We start from the raw sequence: 18,628 nt of genomic DNA, 5'->3' as shown, positions 1-18,628 counted from the left end.
GCCAATGCCTGTAACATAGGAGTACTAGAGCCATTCTTCGCCCACCACACGATAGGATCTTCAGAGTATCTATCAGACATAACCTCCCAATGGCCATAGTCACCAACTCCGGCAGAAAGTTGTCCATACTCACTGCGGATGGATTGTCGATTGGCTACATTTGGAAAGAGGCTCTCAAAACATCTATCTCGATTAATTAATATTTCTCTATCTACGTGTGGAGACTCCCGATTTTGATATGCACCGCCCTCAGATAGCCATCTGTCACTGTAATACTTCGGATTCAGACTGTGGGCCATACAATGTAAAGGAGTGTTGCTTTTGTTCCATCTACTAAGCAAAATAGTCTGTACCACATCATAAAATGCCGAAGTATCTAAATGAGGATCTTTCATCTCGTGATGAAAAATAATGTCCTTCACTTTCTCAATATTAGAATCCCACATCTCATACACAAGATGTAGTGTAGGACGATCAGTGTCGCATGCCCTCAACATGGATACAATGGGCTCAGTGAAGCTCAACATATAATCAACATTGTCCCACCATGTATCAGACACTATACACTCCTTTATTTTATTTGCTTTTTGGATGTCGGCAGCATCTTTATAATGTCTCCAGTCTTCAGACATCACCATCTTTTCAAGGGTTGTTTTGACTTTTCGAACTCGTGCAACCATCTGAATTGTGGATGCAAATCTAGTTTCAGCCATACCTGATAATTTCAACTTTCAAAATCTATTGAAGATGGCGAGTGCCATTGAATGATTCACAACTAAATTTCTAATCAACTTCACGTCTTTGTCATTATCCACTATCCATTCACACTGTATAAACGCTTCAAAATTCGCAGCTGTGTTACTCGGCGAACATATGTTCTTCAAAGCCAAGTTCAGTGTATGGACTACACACGGTGTCCAAAATATGTGTAAGTGAATGGCTTCAACCTGTAGCCCTGCAGATCTACAAACAGGTGCATTATCAGTGATAATTTGCACCACCTTCTCTGACCCAACCTCAGAAATAATTTCAAGAAATAATTTTGCCATGTATGACGCATCCTTGTACTCTCTACTCGCATCAACGGATTTTAAAAACATAGGTTTACTCTGTGAAACGGCCATAAAATTTATGAGTGGTCTCCTTTGCACATCCGTCCATCCATCAGACACTATAGATACCCCTGTTCGACCCCATGCCGCTCTGACAGTATTTTAAATATTGTCAAGATTCCCCTATTTCCTTGCAAGTAGGCTTGTCCTAAACTTGTTGTAAGATGGTGGCGTGTAACCTTTAAATTATTATCACAAGCATATTTTATCACTGCTCTAAAATAAGGAGATCGGACAAGATTAAATGATAGCCCCGAAGAATAAAGCATGCGAGCTATCATTGTATCCATCTCATCCCTAGAAGCCATGTTAAATGACTGAGCAATCAGACTCTCTAAAAGTTTCTTTTTTCTAATAGAGTTGTCAACGGTCATTTTTGGCGGTGGTACTGAAGCTGCATTAGCTACCACATTTGCCATTTGCCATTTGCTTTCTTTTATCCGCTTCATCACTTTCTTTCTTTAAGGTATTTAACATCGTGGGTCTAATGCAGGACATTTTCTAACTCCTTTCCCACTAATATGCAGCAGGTGGGATTTCACTCTTGAATATGAGCCTCTGAATTCTTCATTACAAAACTTACATTTGATCTGCCAATTCCCTCCCCCACCTTCACACCAGCGCAACTTCTCTACATGATTCCACAGTGGGACATCTACATTCTCGTTAACCTCTTTGTCCGTATTGTTACTAGTAGACATTTTACCTATGAAAAAAGAATATTTTGTGAATATGTACTTGTTTTTTAATTAGTCCCAATTTGTTATTCCTTCTAAATTCTAATACTTATTTTTATTTTACAATCAATTTTGCAGGACTATCATGTTGGTGTTGGATGGATAAGTTTTTTTTTTTTTTTTTCGGTACACAGGCAGCATGAAAAAAACTATAGCAAATGCCATTTAATAAAAGATTTCCTTCATAAATATTTTTCTTCCAATCTAAAACAGGCCCTCGGTGAAAACATTGGCTTAGTGAAATAGTTTTTTTTTTGCAAGCCAAACATGGACTTGTGAAAGAAATTTCTTGCAATCTAAAGAGCCAATCTAAAACAGGGCCTCAGTGAAAACATTGGCTTAGTTAAATAGTTTTTTTTTTTTGCAAGCCAAACAGGGATTTGTCAAAGAAATTTGTTGCAATCTAAAGAGTAAAGATAGACATTAATCCAAGCTTTCTTGCAATCCAAGTAAAGTGAGAAATACCTGAAATAGAAGTAAAGAGGATTTTGACGAACAAACTATCTTGACTTTTGGTTCAATTCAAAGAAAAATACTCACGAATTTTCAAAGAAAAATACTCACGAATTTTCAGAGAGAAAAACTCAGAATCTCCTCAGAATGCCCATGAATTTCTAGGGAGAAAAACTCAGAATCTTCTCAAAGTGTAGAGGCGGAGAGAAATCACCAGATATTTGCATAAATCTGTTAGGATAGAAACATTCAGAATGCGGTTAAAAAAAAACGAATCTTTTCTCTTCTTCCTTTTCTTCTCCTTCACGGAATGATGGAGTACACGGTAGCCCTTCCACGGAAGGACAGAAATTGCATTGAACCACTCGGTTCTACATGAGCCAAAAAGAAGTTGCACACTGATATTCCAAACGTGGTGGAAAGAGTAAAAATAGGGAAGGGTAAATATAGAAAATAGGAAGAAAAACCCTACTCCTATGAAGAAGATAGAAATATTGTCTCTCTGATAAACCCTAGAAGGTGATAATAACCAGAAACTGATCTCTCTCAAAAACCTCTCTTCTAAACTGATCTTTCTCAAAACAACTGCTTGCACTCTATCGAACCATGAAGGCAGATGGATGAGTCGAGTCCCCTTGGTGCTCAATTTATCGTGAAAGACTCCCTGTAAATGGAAATTCTATCAATCTTTTTTTCAAAACAACAAAGTTTGACCCTCAGTAATCCTTTTTCATGAAATATCTTGAGAGAAATATCTGGAAACCTATAACATGTGGAAGCTACCTTTTTTATCTTTTATAAATCGTAGCAAAGACTATCTATGGATTGCTTTTTTATCTATATCTTGGAAAAAAATATCGAGAAAGGTAGGAAATCACGGGATTCGTGTTAACTAAAGCTGCATGTGTGTCTTGCAAGCCTCTCTGACGAATCTTTTTTAACGTTCATCTTGAGAAAATATCGTGAGACGCATGGAAGGGTGGGATTCGCATTAATTAACTCCGCTTGCCGTGTCAGATTCATATTTTAAACGGTGTGGACTAGACGGAAACGTCTCGACACGAATCCAGACGAATCCATCGCGTATCCGTGTCTATATCCGTGTCGAAACGTCTCGACACGTGATACAGCATAGTGAGATGAAGAATCCGCGCAACACAGATAAGTATGGAGTCATTGCTGTAGAAATTTTAAGCTTAAAGAACTTCTAGGGAAAGCTTAGAGAGAAGCTTCAAGGGTTAAGGTTCAAGGGAGAAGAAGTGTAGATATTTCTTTTAAGTGTGTTTTGATATATAAAGTTATTTATATTTTGGTGCTACATTTGAATTTTTGTGGAGCTCCACATGAGCCCTTTGGCCATGTATCACCAAAGCTCCCTTACCTTTCTCTTTTGATCCCAACTCGGCATAATTGATCCATCTATGTGGGCCAACAAGTGGAATCATAGCTTTGCTCTTAGGTTGTATTGTGTTGAAAAACTAGTCCAAGATTTATGCACGTTTTATTCCATTTTTCTGGAAAGCTTTTTTCAGTCAAAACGTGGCTTATCATATATACAAATTGAAAGATTTTTCTGTCCAGTTTCCAACAAAAAAACGGATCCTCAATCGGAGTTTTCTATAACAAGTTATTATCAAAAGAGTGGAGATAATTTTCAAAGTTTGTTTTTCAAGATCAAAATTTTCAAGTAAAGAAATTTCCTTCAAGTGTTTGGGTTGGAAGGATTATCTATTTTAAATGTTTTTAGGATGATTATGGTCCATATTTTAAAGGTTAAACGAAGAGGCTTTGCTTAGAATTTTTTTGTTTAGAATAGAGAATGATACTCTTCTCTATATCTATTTGTGGGTTTCCTTTTAACGAGTGATGCAAATTTTTTAGTGGTGTGAATAAGAGAACGATACTCATCTCTTATATCTCTAAGTGGTGTTGGACGGACAAGTGTCCTCCTTTGTGTGCCGGGAAAAAGAACAATTTTCTTCTTTATCCTGATGGTTTTGCAAGAAGACAATTGTAATAATTTTTGCTGATGCAGTTGCACTATGTAAACCATTGTTATCAAAGCTTCATTCACAGCATTTCTATTGGAAGTTTTGGAAAAATTGAAGCTAAAGCCTCCCATTTACGGTGTTTCAAAAGAAGGACCAAACCACAAACCAATTTTCAAAGCCTCTGTTGAAGTTAGAAATCATGAGATTATTAATAAGTTTTTCAGGAATGCTGCAAATACAAAGAAAGAAGCTGAAGAAAGGGAAGCACATGTCGCAGTTCAACTTTTTGCCAAAATACTACCTTATCGTCTTTGTGGATGCTAATCATCGTAGCTTAATGGAATAAAAGGAACGTGTGACAGATTTGAAGATTGAATCACATCGAGTTGCTTGAAGGAGAAATTCCAAAGCCGAAGATGAAGATTTCATCAAGTGTAGAGATGATCAAATTGATGAAGATTAGAAATTGTTTGGAATTTTGATTTAAGCAGGGGTATTAGATATTGTAAATCATTGGTTGGAATTTTGATTTATGGAGGGGTTTCTGAAATTGTAAATCAAAATTAATGTGCATGGTTTTGTGAAAAGTCACTATGGCCTTCTAGGATAGTTATTATGTGTGGAAAATGTAAGTGTCTTTTGTGTTTACTAGAGTTTTTACTTATCTAGCTAGGTTATCAAAGAGTCGAATGGTGAGTTCCTATGTTGTCGTTTAGGATACCTAGAGGACTCATGGGAACTACAATTATGTGTTGAATTTATTTGCTATTTTAGGTATGTTTTGAGTCTATAAGTATGGAGCCATTGCTGTAGAAATTTTAAGCTTAAAGAATTTCAAGGGAAAGCTTATAGAGAAGCTTCAAGGGTTAAGGTTCAAGGGAGAACAAGTGTAGAGATTTCTTCTAAGTGTGTTTTGATACATAAAGTTCTTTGATATAAACCAAGCCAAGATTTATGCACTCTTTATTCCATTTTTTCAGAAAGCTTTTTCAGTCAAAGAGCATTCATAAACATATTAACGGGGGCTGTCCCAAGTAGAAAAAAGGGACTAATGTATACGTTGGGGATTTGCCAAACAGAAATTCCAGAGCTCTTTGTTTTTCTCATTTCTTTCTCCCTCTCGTTTTTTCCCTCTTTCCCTGATTCTCCTACTTGTGAAACTTCTGAAACTTTTCATTTTTCCTGTTTCTTTTTCATTTTCCCTCTTCTTTTTCTCATTTTCTTCTCCCATCTATGTTACTCTCATCTTTGTTTCTTTCCATTTTCTCTCAACTTTCTTTCTTCTGTTATTTTACTCATGGATGAATAGAACCTACATTTAACTCAAACTTTTTACAATCAATGTGTTACGAAAGAAAAGACACCACATGATTTCACTCTCCAGACATTCACCGACATAAATATGTCGAAAACTATTCCCGCTCTTTTCGTCTAGATGTTTAACACAAGGTTGCCAGGGCGGGAATCGAAAGCGAGATTCGATTCAGGATTCGAAAGCAGGAATCGAAGGCTCCGGGGATGGTAGGAAGCGGGAATCGTGGGTTTGTCAGAGAGTCGACGGGGATTCGCCGGAGAATCGCCGAAGATTCGCCGGGAGTCACTGGGGAGTTGAGATTCGCTGGGGATTCTCAGGGAATCGCCTGGGAGTCGGGGTTCCTATAAAGTGGGAATCGGGGTTCCTATAAATTAGGAATCGGGGTTCCGACGAATCCGAACCCCGATTCCCAATTTTCGGGGATTCGAATCGAATCCCGAATCGAATTCGCATTCCAGGAATCACGATACCCCGCCTAGAGGAACGAATCCTGCTTCCTTGGTTTAACATGCTCTCTAGGTGTTCAACATGCTCCTCGATAGCATACAACGACACCACATTGGGACTATTCTCGCACATCAACAAGGTCCGATAAACAGATTTATCCGTACCTGATATAGAAAAATCATCTCTCAAAAATATGCTCCATTCAGCGAGAAACGAGTGTACATTCTCGCAAAAAGTTCGGGAATAGTTTCCGACACACTTATGTTGGTGAATGTCTGGAGAGTGAAATCATGTGGTGCCTTCTCTTTCGTAACACATTGATTGTAAAAAAGTTGAGTTAAATGTAGGTTCTGTTCATCCATGAGTAAAATAACATAAGAAAGAAAGTTGAGGGAAAATGGAAAGAAACAAAGAAGAAAGAGTAAAAAAAAGGAAAGAAGAAAATGAGAAAAAAAGGAGGGAAAATGAAAAAGAAACAGGAAAAATGGAAAGTTTCAGAAGTTTCACAAGTAGGAGAACTAGGGACAATGGAAAGGAAGAAGAAAGAGGGAAAAAAGAGAGGGAGAAAGAAATAAGAAAAAATAAGAGCTCTGGAATTTATGTTTGACAAATCCCCAACGTATACATCAGTCCCTTTTTTTCTACTTGGGATAACCCTTGCTAATATGTTTATGACTGCTCTTACTAGAGGGGGTTGTCACAAGTAAATAAATGGGGCTAAATGGAATAAAAGATAAGCCACGTTATGATTCTTTTAGTCAGACCAATTGAAAGATTCTTTTTGTCTAGTTTCCAACAAGAAAAACGGATCATCAATTGGAATTTTCTATAACAAGTTATGATCAAAAGAGTGGAGATATGTCAAAGTTGATTGTTTTTCAAGATCAGAATTTTCAGGTAAGAAATTTCCTTAAAGTGTTTGGGTTGGAAGGATTACCTATTTTAAAGGTTTTTAGGATGATTATAGTCTGGATTTAAAGGTTAAATGGAGAGGTTTTGTTTACAAGTTTTTGTTTAGAATATAGAGAACGATACTCTTCTCTTGATCTATTTGTGGGATTCAATTTGATCAGTGGCGCAAATGTTTTAGTGGTGTGATAAGAGAATGATACTCTTCTCTTATTTCTCAAAGTGGTGTTGGATGGACACGTTTCATTCTTGTGTTTCGAGAAAAAGAACTATTTTCTTCTTTTATCTCGATGGTGTTGCAGGAAGACAATGATAATAATTTTTACTTATGCAGTTGCACTAGTTCCCATGAGTCCTCTAGGTATCCTAAACAGCAACATAGGAACTCACCATTTGACTCTTTAATAATCTAGCTAGACATTAAGAACTCTACAATACACAAAATACTCTTACAATTACCACACATAATAACTATCCTAAAAGACCACAATGACTTTTCACAAAACCATGCATATTAATTGTGATTTACAATTTCCAACACCCTTAAATCAAAATTCCAAACAATGTCTGCACTTGATGAAATCTTCATATTCAGCTTTTGATGAAATCTTCATCTTTATCAATTTGATCATCATCTGCACTTGATGAAATCTTCATATTCAGCTTTTCAATTTTTCCTTCAAGCAACTCAATGTGATTCTTCAAATCTGTCACACGTTCCTTTCTTCCATTAGGTTACGATGATTAGCATCCACGAAGAAGATAAGGTAGCATTTCGGTAAAAAATGAACCGCAACATGTGCTGCACTTTCTTCAGCTTCTTTCTTTGTGCTTGCCGTATTCCCGAAAAACTTATTGAAAATCCCATTATTTTAATGTGTTTTCTTAGGATATATAAAGGACTCATGGGAACTATAACTATGTGTTTAATGTATTTGCTATTTTTGGTATGTCTTGAGTCTGTAAGTATCGAGTCATTGCTCTAGAAATTTGAAGGTTAAAGAACATCAATGGAAAGCTTAGAGAGAAGCTTCAAGGGTTAAGGTTTAAGGAAGGAAGAACAAGTGTAGATATTTCTTGTAAGTGTGTTTTGATATATAAAGTTTTTTATATTTTGGTGTTACATTTGTGTTTTGGTGGAGCTCTACATGAGCCCTTTGGCCGTGTATCTCGCAAGATCCCTTACCTTTCTCTTTTGATCACAACACTGCTTAATCGATCCATCTAAGTTGGGCCAACAGATTTTGTTTATTTTCCATTATTATGTGATTTTAGCTCAACAATCAATTGTTAATGTTGGAATCTTTGTATCTTTTCATTCTTGAGGCTTTTCACGAATACATCACAATTTGTCGAAGGTTATCATTTTCTGATATGAATGCTACCTTTTGCTAATTGTATTTGCATTTTTTTCTTGGCTGTTTTATAAATGGCTGTTAGTCTATTCCTTTTTTTTTGTTGGGTAAGCTGGGGTTTGGCAGGACCCTTTACTGAATATTCAAAAAGAAAGAATTGAGTTACAGTCGGATGAATCTTTCCCCTAGCTTATCTAAAGATACAATATGAAGGACCGAGAGAAAAAGGGGGGTGGGGGGGGGTGGGTGTCTTTCTTCCTTTACAAGGGCGGTCCTTTTTTAATACAAAGTCAGCAGATGTGTTCGCCTCCCTCCAAGTGTGGGTGATTCTCTCTCCTTTATCTTAGCTTGGTTTTGTACTTTCCTCCATGGGCTATAAAATGCCTTTGATTACTTTCACTGCCGTTAATGAATCAGATTCTATCCAAATGAATTCATACTGCAGCTCTGTCCTAACAGGATCCCTTGGAAAATAGCATTGATCTCCAAAGCAAAGATTTCTTCTATGTCAGTGTTGACAGAAAACATACCCCAAACCTGCCTGTTTGAATCTCTGACTATTCCACTGATTGCAGATCCATCCATTTCTAGCGATGCATCGTTTTTTAACTTGAATGCACCATCCTTTGATGGGTGTCTATGTCTGTCTATTGCCTGTGAAGGAAAGCTGGAACCAACCGAATGATAGATCTCCAAATCTAGGACGAGTAAGCACACGAAAAGAAAAAAGATGGTCACTTGTGGATATGGCCTGTTTTCCGAATGGTTCGGGACCAAGGGACTGGCTTATGATTTATTCTTATATCCTCCCATGCGCTTTTAGTTGTAAATCTTCTATCGGCATTTGGCTTCCATACGACCTTGTTTTCTTGATCAAGGGCAAGTAGGACCTTTGAAAAGATATTCTTTGCATCCATGAGTGAGTGTTTGTTTAAAATGTGGTCCCATACTCTTTTGAAGGACTTGATCTTGGCTGTTTTTTCTGGGAGAGTGTGGAATCTACTGAGTTCCTAGATTTCTGTGAGCATAGGGGCCCATCAGGGTACCAAGGCTGTGTCCATAGGTCAATGCCTTTCTCATCACTGATCACATAGCAGACATATTGCTTGGCTATAGATCTAGCTTGAAGGATGCTTCTGAACCCCAAAAAGGGGTTGGACGGCATATTGATCTGCCAAATATTCTTTCCCCGTAGATAGTTCCTGTAGGTTCACTCACACCAAGGGGCGCTCCTTTTGCTTATTATGTGCCAAAACTGTTTTGCTTGAGGGGCTTTGTTGATGTCTACTAGCCTGCTGACTCCCAATCCTCCCTTTGTTTTCGGTGTACATATGGTGTCCCATGCCTCACTATGATGCGTCCGTTTCATTTCACATCCCACCCACAAAAAGTCCTTGAAAGTTTTTTCAATTGTTTAAAGGACCCCCTTGGGGATGTTAAAAGTTGTTGTCCAATAGAGTTGACCAGCTCGATTCTCCCCGCTATGGATAGGTGGCGGTTGTTTCATATGGTGGCTCTTTTCCTGACTTTGCCGATTAGAGGGAGGCAGTCCCTTGCTGTTAGCCTAGAGGTGACTAAGGGAAGGCTGGGGTATTTGATGGAGAATGATCATTCTCTCATGCCTAGCTATGCCAAATCTGGTCCTTTTGAGCTTGGTTAAGACTTGTAAAGAATACTTCACACTTCTGTATATTGGCCTCCAAGCCTGTACAATCTTTGAAATATCTCATGCTATCAATAATACCCGGAGTAGCACGCATGTCTGCAGAGGTGAAAAACATCAAATTATCAGCAAATAATAGGTGGGGATTGAGAGAGTGCCTTCGGAAAATGGAGTCAATCAGTTGATATTTGCCCCTTTTGAAGTGCTTCTTCCAAGGTAACGAAAATAATTTCCATTACACTACAGAAGAGAAGTGGGGAGAGGGTTCCCCTTGTCATAAGCCATTGGAGGATGTGAAGTACCCACCCACGGGGAGTTCAATTGAGGAGAATGGAGAAGGATGGGTTGCTGATACTGTTAGAGTCTAAAAGATTAAATAACGCCTGCTTTTGCTTTTGGAGTAACTAGTAGTTTCACATGGTATCAGAGCAAAGGTCCTGAATTCAAACCTCCTGGATAGCAAAAGTCTGCCACGTGTAGGCCAACCCTAGAAAGAGGGGCCACACGTGAGGGGGATTGTTAGAGTCTAAAAGATTAAGTAACGCCTTCTCCTTAAGCTTTTGGAGTAAATGGTAGTTTCACAGATACATTGGGGGAGCCACCCACACCAAGTTTCATCGAACCCTTGTTTTTGCATGAATGATAGAAAGGCATCACGTTTGCATTGTCCAAGGCTTTCGCTAAGTCTATTTTGATGCACATGGCTGGTTTCGATCTTATCAGATGGAATTTTTGGAGCAGGTTGTGGGTGAGGAGGATATTACCCTAGATAAGTCTCTCCTTGACCAAAGCATATTGGATTGGGCTGATCATTTTTCCCATAACCTGTTTAAGTTTCGTGGCCATGTTCTTGGTATTGATTTTTTAGAGGAAGTTGCACAATGATTTCGGCCTGAATTTCTCTGGGGAACTCGCTTTGTTGCTTTTGGGAATAAGAGAAATAAAGGTTTCATTAATCTTTGATATCAACTTTCATTTTGGAAAGAAGTTTCAATCGCTTCTAACACTTCCTGCCCTATTAGGCAAGGTTTTAAAAATTTTGGATTTCGTTCAAGACCGAAACCGAAACGTCCGAAATCCGAAATTGGCAAAATGTACCAAATTTCGGCCGAAATTTCTGAAAAAATATTAAATTTTTAATCCTTTATGAAATTTCCGCGAGGCCTAAATTTCGAGGCCCTTTACCGAATTTTGGCCGAAATTTTAGGATTTCGGTTTCGGTGAGGACCGAAATTAACCCCGAAACCGAAATTTAAAACCTTGCTATTAAGTACCAAAATCGCTTGTAGAACTCACCGTTGAATCTGTCCATCCCCATCGTTTTATTTCCATTTGACTGCAATATCGCTGTCTCTATCCCCTTCCTACTCAGTGGTCTTGATAAAATAGCTGCATCCTCTTTGGATAATTTCCTGGCGGGCTCTCAGGTGTTGGGGAACTGCATGTTTTGTTTGCGTTGATGACTTCTTATAAGTGGACAATGAGAATATCTGAGATTTCTTCCATGTCGGTTGTGAGGCTACCATCGGATCTGTGCAGTCCCAAGATGCTATTTGTTTCTTCTGGAGTTGATGGGTGAACAGAGGAAGGTTGTATTTGTGATGCCTAGATCGAGCCAATTTTGCCTTGATTTCTGTCTGGTAAGAGATTCCTCATAGCGTGCGACTTTGAAGTATTCCTCTCTCGATTTGTTTTCTTCATCCATAAGTCTCTTGTAGGTAGGGGAGTGTGGTGGCTTCCTCTGGATATCTTCCAAGTTTTTTCTAATGAGGGTGAGTTTGACATCGATTCTCCCAAAGACTTCGGTATTCCACTTCCTAATCTGATATTTCACGTTCTTTAATTTCTGGAGTATGATACATGGAGTTTCCTGTGACTTCCGTAGCCCAAGCTCTTTCAACAATGTAAAAGGAGGTGTCTTCCAGTCACATGTTGTGAAAGTGGAACTGTTTTGGACATAGATTTTTCAATACTTGAATTGAAACTATAATTGGTGAGTAGTCCGAGATGCCCGGATTTCTATAATTGACATAGGAGTGGGGGGTAATCCTCCAGCCAAACAACATTCACTAGGGCCCTGTCCACGGAGGCACTTTCTTTTCTCTCTGACTTGATCGGTTGGTCCATGACATAGTGTTGTTGATTGCTTCCATACCGAAGAGAGCACAATTTTCTGTGCATCTGTGGAAGTCTTACATGTTTGTTTGATTTGGGGCTGCTCCTCCTGACCTCTCTTCTGGGTACCCAACTGTATTAATATGGTGTCTTTCATGTATTCTAAAAGTTTTCCAGCAGGGGCCGTCTTCTCAACCACACAGAGGATTAGGAGCCTACTATTTTGGATCAGCATTTTGATTGCCTCCCTTTTGCTTTTGGAGCAAAGCCCTCTAATATCCCATGCCCCCATGGAGGTCATTGATAATCTGTTGTTTTGTAGGTGGTGGTGGGTCTTGCTTTGTAGTCGCATTCATCTTTCATTGCACTTACCTGTTAAGTATCAGAGTGGGGGTGGTTTGGGCAGATTGCATTGATTCTCGAGGTTCACTAAGATACACTTCATTTCCTTCACTTTCTCTATAGTTTGCCTCTTAATTTTCTTCTTCTGTGCTATTGGTTAGTTTTCTTAGTCTCCTGTGGAGCCTCTTCTCTGTTCACAAGAATTAGAAATCTGGCCCGTCTTTGCACAAATAAAAAAATTAAAAATAACCTGCATTCCTTTACTTTTGAGTTTCATCTCAGGCATTGGTTCCTTTCCATTTGTTTCTGCTGCTTCCACCAGTATTGGCTTGAGTTGTTCTCCAAATACTCCCTTGGCCTCTGAAATGATTGCATCTTCCCTCTTTGTGTGGTTCTTAACTGGTCTCCACTCTTGCCTTGGGGTTTTCTCATGCTTTTTTGGGTTTCTGTGGAAACCTTCGGAGCTGTGGCTGAATTCATTGCACGATGAGCAGGATCTAGGTTTCCAGTCATTCGATTTTCTGCCATTGGATTTTGTACTGGGTAGTAATTTCTATCGGTTTTAGAAGTGTTTTCTTTGCTTGATTTTTTTTAATGGCATTCCTGTGTTGGCCTATTTTTTTTTTTTTTTGAAAGATGACAAATTTCATTAATATCCATAAAGCATTCGGGACCAGTAGTCCCATCCTGAGATACAAAATATTAGTTTGGATTGGGCTGGGCATACCCAGACCCAGTATAGAGTGGAAAAAAGGTACATGAACCAACCATTCTTTTCCTCAATTCTACTACATAGGATTCTGGAGCAACCCCTGGCTCTATACTGGCCCTAACTCATCCCTCTAGTCCCTCATCTAATCCTTCTTGAGTAACAACAATATGAAGATCTCCCTGCCCAAAGAGCCTCGACTAGCGAAAGACCATGGTCTCTCAAGCTATGGGGAGACTAAAACTACTCTCAATACACATAGGGTTTACGATTACATATCAGCCAACTTAGCCCATGCAACACAATCCTTACAGCAATCTATCTTTCCCCGAACCTATAAGACTGGTACCGACATCATACGTTCCACCCCCGAACTAATACCCAACTTTCTGTGGCCCACTTCTTCCAACCCGTCTCTGATGCTTATATCAAACAGAACTTTCGTGTTGTGATGATAAGAGCAAGGTAAGGGAGCTTGGGAGATACACGGCCAAAAGACCCGTGTGGAGCTCCACCAAAACACAACTGTAATTCCAAAATATAAAGAACTTCATATATCAAAACACACTTACAAGAAATCTCTATACTTGTTATCCCTTAAACCTTAGCCCTTGAAGCTTCTCTCTAAGCTTTCCCTTTAAGCTTACAATTTCTACAGCAATGACTCCATACTTATATACTCAAGACATACCTAAAATAGGAATTACATTAAACACATAGTTGTAGTTCCCATGAGTCCTCTAGGTATCCTAAGCAACAACATAGGAACTCACCATTTGACTCTTTGATAATTTAGCTAGACATTAAGAACTTTAAAGAACACAAAAGACTCTTACATTTTCCACACATAATAACTATCCTAGAAGACCACAATGACTTTTCACAAAACCATGCACATTAATTTTGATTTACAATTTCCAACACCCTTCTTAAGTCAAAATTCCAAACAATTTCTAATCTTCATCAATTTGATCATCATCAGCTCTTGATGAAATATTGATCTTCAACTTTGCAATTTCTCCTTCAAGCAACTCAATGTTATTCTTCAAGTCGATCACACGTTCCCTTTATTCCGTTAGGTTACGTTGATTAACATCCACGAAGACAATAGGGTAGCATTCCGGTAAAAAGTGAACAACGACATGTGCTGCTAGCTCTTCAGTTTTTTTGTACTTGCCACATTCTGGAAAAATTCTTTTATCCATCCATGATTTCCAAATTCAACCGCAGCTTTGAAAATTGATATGTGGTCCGGTCCTTTTTTCCAAACACCGTAAACGGGAGGCTTTAGCTTCAATTTTTTGAAGCTTCCATTAGAAATGCTTTGAACGAAGCTATGACAACAATGGTTTCCATGATGCAATTACATAAGCAAAAGTCATTATCGTTGCCTTCTTGCAACACCGTCGAGATAAAGAAGAAAATTAATTTTTTTCCTAGCACACAAAAGAGGACACTTGTCCGTCCAACACCACTTTGAGAAATAAGAGAAGAGTAGCGTTCTCTTTGTCGGACCACTAAAAATTTTGCACCACTAAACAAATTGAAACCCACAAGTAGGCATAGGGAAGAGTATCGTTCTCTATTCTAACAAAAATCCTTAAACAAATCCCGTCCGTTTTACCTTTAAAATCTAGACCATAATCATCCTAAAAACCTTTAAAATAAATCATCCTTTCAATCAAATACTAGATAGAAATTTCTGTACTTGAAAATTTGGATCTTGAAAAATAATCCACTTTGACATATCTCCATTCTCTTGATAATAACTTATTATAGGAAACTCCGATTGACGATCCGTTTTTTTGTTAGAAACTAGACATAAAAATCTTTCAGTTGGTATATGATAAACCACGATTTGACTAAAAAAAGTTTTTCGTAAAAATAGAATAACACGTGTAAAAATAACCTAAGAGCAAAGCTCTGATATCACTTGTTGGCCCACTTTGAATGGGTCGATAATACCATGTTGTGATCATTAAAGCAAGGTAAGGGAGCTTGGGAGATACACGGCCGTGTAGAGCTCCACCAAAACACAAGTGTAAATCCAAAATATAAAGAACTTTATATGTCAAAACACACACGAAATCTTTACACTTGTCCTCCCTTGAACCTTTACCCTTGAAGCTTTTTTCTAAGCTTTCCCTGGAAGCTCTTTAAGCTTACAATTTCTACAGCAATGACTCCATACTTATAGCAAATACTTGATTGTAGTTTCCATGTGTTCTCTTGGTATCCTAAGCAACAACGTAGGAACTCACCATTTGACTCTTTGATAATCTAGCTAGACATTAAGAATTCTAGAAAGCATAAAAGTCTCTTACATTTTCCCCACATAATAACTATTCTAGAAGATCACATTGTCTTTTCACAAAACCGTGCACGTTAATTTTGGTTTACAATGTCCTATATCCCAGGTTGAATTTCTATACAGATCCTGGCATAGTTTAGCCTTGGCAATTCCATGGTTTGGGTGTCCATATGGAGAAGCTTCCTGTTAAGACTTGCAATCTTTTTGAGGTTGTGTGGGGTGTAGAGCTTGAGAGTGAGGTCTGGGAAGCGAATCCAAATGAGGATGGTGGTGGACTTCAATCTTTCCAGGGATATGTCGGGGGTCCAACGTTGCAGGATTACGGCTCTTCCACCGTAGTTATGATTTGGTGTTTCCAGGACACGAGTGCAGTCATCTGCATTGGAGAATTTGAAGAGAAAGAAGCCGTTGCAAATGCATGGAGTTGAAATTCCCCTTTCAAGGTCCATTTCCTTGTTAGAGATTATCTGAGCGCCATGACGTATGGCCTTCTGCTCAGAAAATTTCCAAGTAGATTGTTCACCCATTTCTCTTTTGCTTCGTCAAATTCCTCTTCTTTGAAAGTAACTTTAGCGTTTCCTTCTTCCTCTAATGGTCTTATGTATTCAATGTTGGTGGAGACTATGTGGTCTTTGTAACTAGCAAATAAGGAGATCCATGGTTTTGGGGTGGTCCTTTCTTCTTGGGTATTCTGGTGCAGCACTCCACGTATTCTGGTGAGCAGCACTCCACCTGCTTTGTTGAACCGAGTTGTTTCTGTTCAATCCTGCGTTACCATTATCTTCCCTGCTAGTGGAATTTGCCAAAGGAATTTTGTTTCCCATTTCCTGGCTTTAAGCTTTCTGGGCTTCCAGGTTTGAAAATGTTTCCATTTTAGCTTTAGTATTCTGTGTCGTTGACACATGAGAGGCTGTGTTTTGGGCGTCGGTAATAAGAGTTTTTTTTTTTTTTTGGTTGGGGCTTGGGGGGGGGGGGGGGGGGTAGGCCTTTGCCCTTTTTCTCTTGTTGTCTGTCTCTTCCTGCTTTTCTAGTCAGATAATAAACTTTGACTTTCTCCTATCCTTATTGTTTTCAAAACCAAATTCGTTTCTTCTCCCAAACTGTTATTTTTTGAGTGGTTTTATTCATGGAACTTAAGATCTTTTCTTGTTCATCATCTTCTTTTCAACCAAAAGAACATATCAGTTAAACACTCAAGGAAGCGATGGGCATGTCCTGATAAAAAAGGAAAAGATAGAAAGGTAAAAGTTACCTTAGGATTCTAGAAAGATCTTTTGAATTGGTACAGAATAAATTACTTTGAGGATAGGATATTCATAAATCTATTGTCTTATACATTGAAAGGATGATTGGGAATAATAATAACCCTCATTTAGTTTTACCTTTTCTTTCTGCTATTGAGGTTTCATACACATTCTTAGATAACTTGATTGTTCTTGATACTGATTATGGCTGAAAACTGCCATCTTTCGTCATAGATTTCCAGCAGGAAAAAAAAAATCTTTCCAGATTTTTAATACAATTGCACCACTGCCATATTTCTGAAATTTTTGGAAATGGCACGCTTTTCATAATTCTGTACTTTTTTAGTTACCTCGAATTATTAAAGGATATAGCAATTCCCCAGGGGCTATCAACAGCTAATCAAAAAAGTATTTAATAATAGAGTATTGTCATTATCAGAACACAGGAAAGCGGATATTAAAAAGAGGCATTTTGTGAGTGCTTCCTCCGGTGAGAAATCTGCTTCCTCCGGTGAGAGCTTTTCCCTTCTCCTCCGGTCCCTCCGCCTGGTAGGCAAGGGCCCACGCCCTTCTCGTCCCTCTTTTCTCCAGTTAATCTTGTTTTTTTATCCTTAATGGACCGCTTACCCCCTGACCCTGGAAAGAGGGTCTCTGCTCCGGGAGAATCCGATGAAAGATGCCGGCCAAATCATCCGAACCCAGATCCGGTGTTCTTCCAGCACTTTGAAGCTCAGCAAAAAGCCATTGAGTGCGAGATAGAATATTGGCCTGAGTCCACCATCTCCTCAAGCCGCTCAATCGATGGAAAATCCCCTTCCCTTATTCCAGAGAACTCCTTTGAATCCAGGATCTCTGGCATTCCAGAACCAACCCATTTCAAAAAAGGCACTCGTCTGCATAAAATATTCCTTAAACCATCCCTAGCCAAGCATCAATCCAAAAAGATTTCAAAATCTGCTCCTACCTCTTCTCGGCCCGCTTCTTCAAACCCCCATCAACCGCTTAAACCTGCCCCTCCTCCTCCATCCTTTGATCTCTTCCTCCCAGCTAGATCGATGGCTGGAGATGAAATCCCAGAGGGCACCCCTGTTTTAAATACTCCTCTTAATCCAGTTTCCAGAATTGGGAGTCCATCCCTGGTTGATTATTCTTCCCTAGATCCTACTCTTGATCCATCTATTGATGCTCCATCTATCGACAGATCTTCCCCTCTCCCTTCCCCCAGCCCCACGCCCACCCTAAATCAAAAACTCATAGAGGCGGCAAAAATTGAAAAGCTCAAAAAAGGTGCCGGAAATTCAGATGCCCTTGGCCCATCGAGAAATTTGAATACCTTCTCTTCCCCTGGTATCTATACCCGCCCTTTGGTAAATTCAAAATCTGACTTCCCGCCAATTCTATTGGACCATGAAGAAGGCTCTGGTAATCCCACTAATCATCCTTGGAAAAATCTCTTCTCCAGACAAAACCAACCTGAGAATGAAAATCCTACCCAATCAAAACTGAAATTTGTTACCCCTATAAAAGATGAGGCCGGTAAGATAAAGATCTCATTTGATATGGAGGAAGTAAACAAAGGTAGCAACAAATGGGATCATTCCCTTGTAGGTTTCTTCATGGGAAAAAGACCTTACTTCTTGACACTCAGAGCAAATCTGGAAAGAAAATGGCGACTAAAGGGAAGTCTCCAAGTCTTTGGTCTTCGAAATGGCTTCTATCTCTTCAGCTTTAGCTGTGAGGAGGATTGCACCCACATTCTAGAAACTGAAGGTCATTCTTATGCCGGACGACCCTTGATTCTTCGAAGATGGTCCCCCGGTATCCCTCTTGAAAAACCAGAATTATCCACTCTCCCAATCTGGATTAAACTTCCGGGTCTCCCCCTTGAATTTTGGAACTCGGATGGTATCAGCAAAATTGGTAGT

At 39.0% G+C, this 18,628-nt stretch overlaps 1 protein-coding gene across 2 annotated transcripts in view; it reads left to right on the top strand.

Annotated features, from left to right (window-relative positions):
* LOC143857723 (uncharacterized) overlaps positions 1 to 18,628 on the top strand; it is a 33,271-nt gene that overhangs the window by 8,054 nt on the left and 6,589 nt on the right. Inside the window, exon 4 of one of the 2 annotated variants that reach the window (XR_013238740.1) lies at positions 1,640 to 1,758. The exons of the other annotated variant lie outside the window; for it this stretch is intronic. The gene's annotated coding sequence lies outside the window, so the exon portion shown is untranslated. The remainder of the gene's footprint in view (positions 1 to 1,639; positions 1,759 to 18,628) is intronic. 2 annotated transcript variants of the gene reach the window in all.

The sequence above is a fragment of the Tasmannia lanceolata genome, unplaced genomic scaffold (assembly GCF_043159265.1).
Source record: "Tasmannia lanceolata isolate RefF3 unplaced genomic scaffold, GAP_Taslan_0.1 ptg000025l, whole genome shotgun sequence".
Taxonomy (NCBI): domain Eukaryota; kingdom Viridiplantae; phylum Streptophyta; class Magnoliopsida; order Canellales; family Winteraceae; genus Tasmannia; species Tasmannia lanceolata.
Note: the sequence above shows the minus strand (reverse complement) of the source record. Positions and strands in the feature narration are given on the sequence as shown.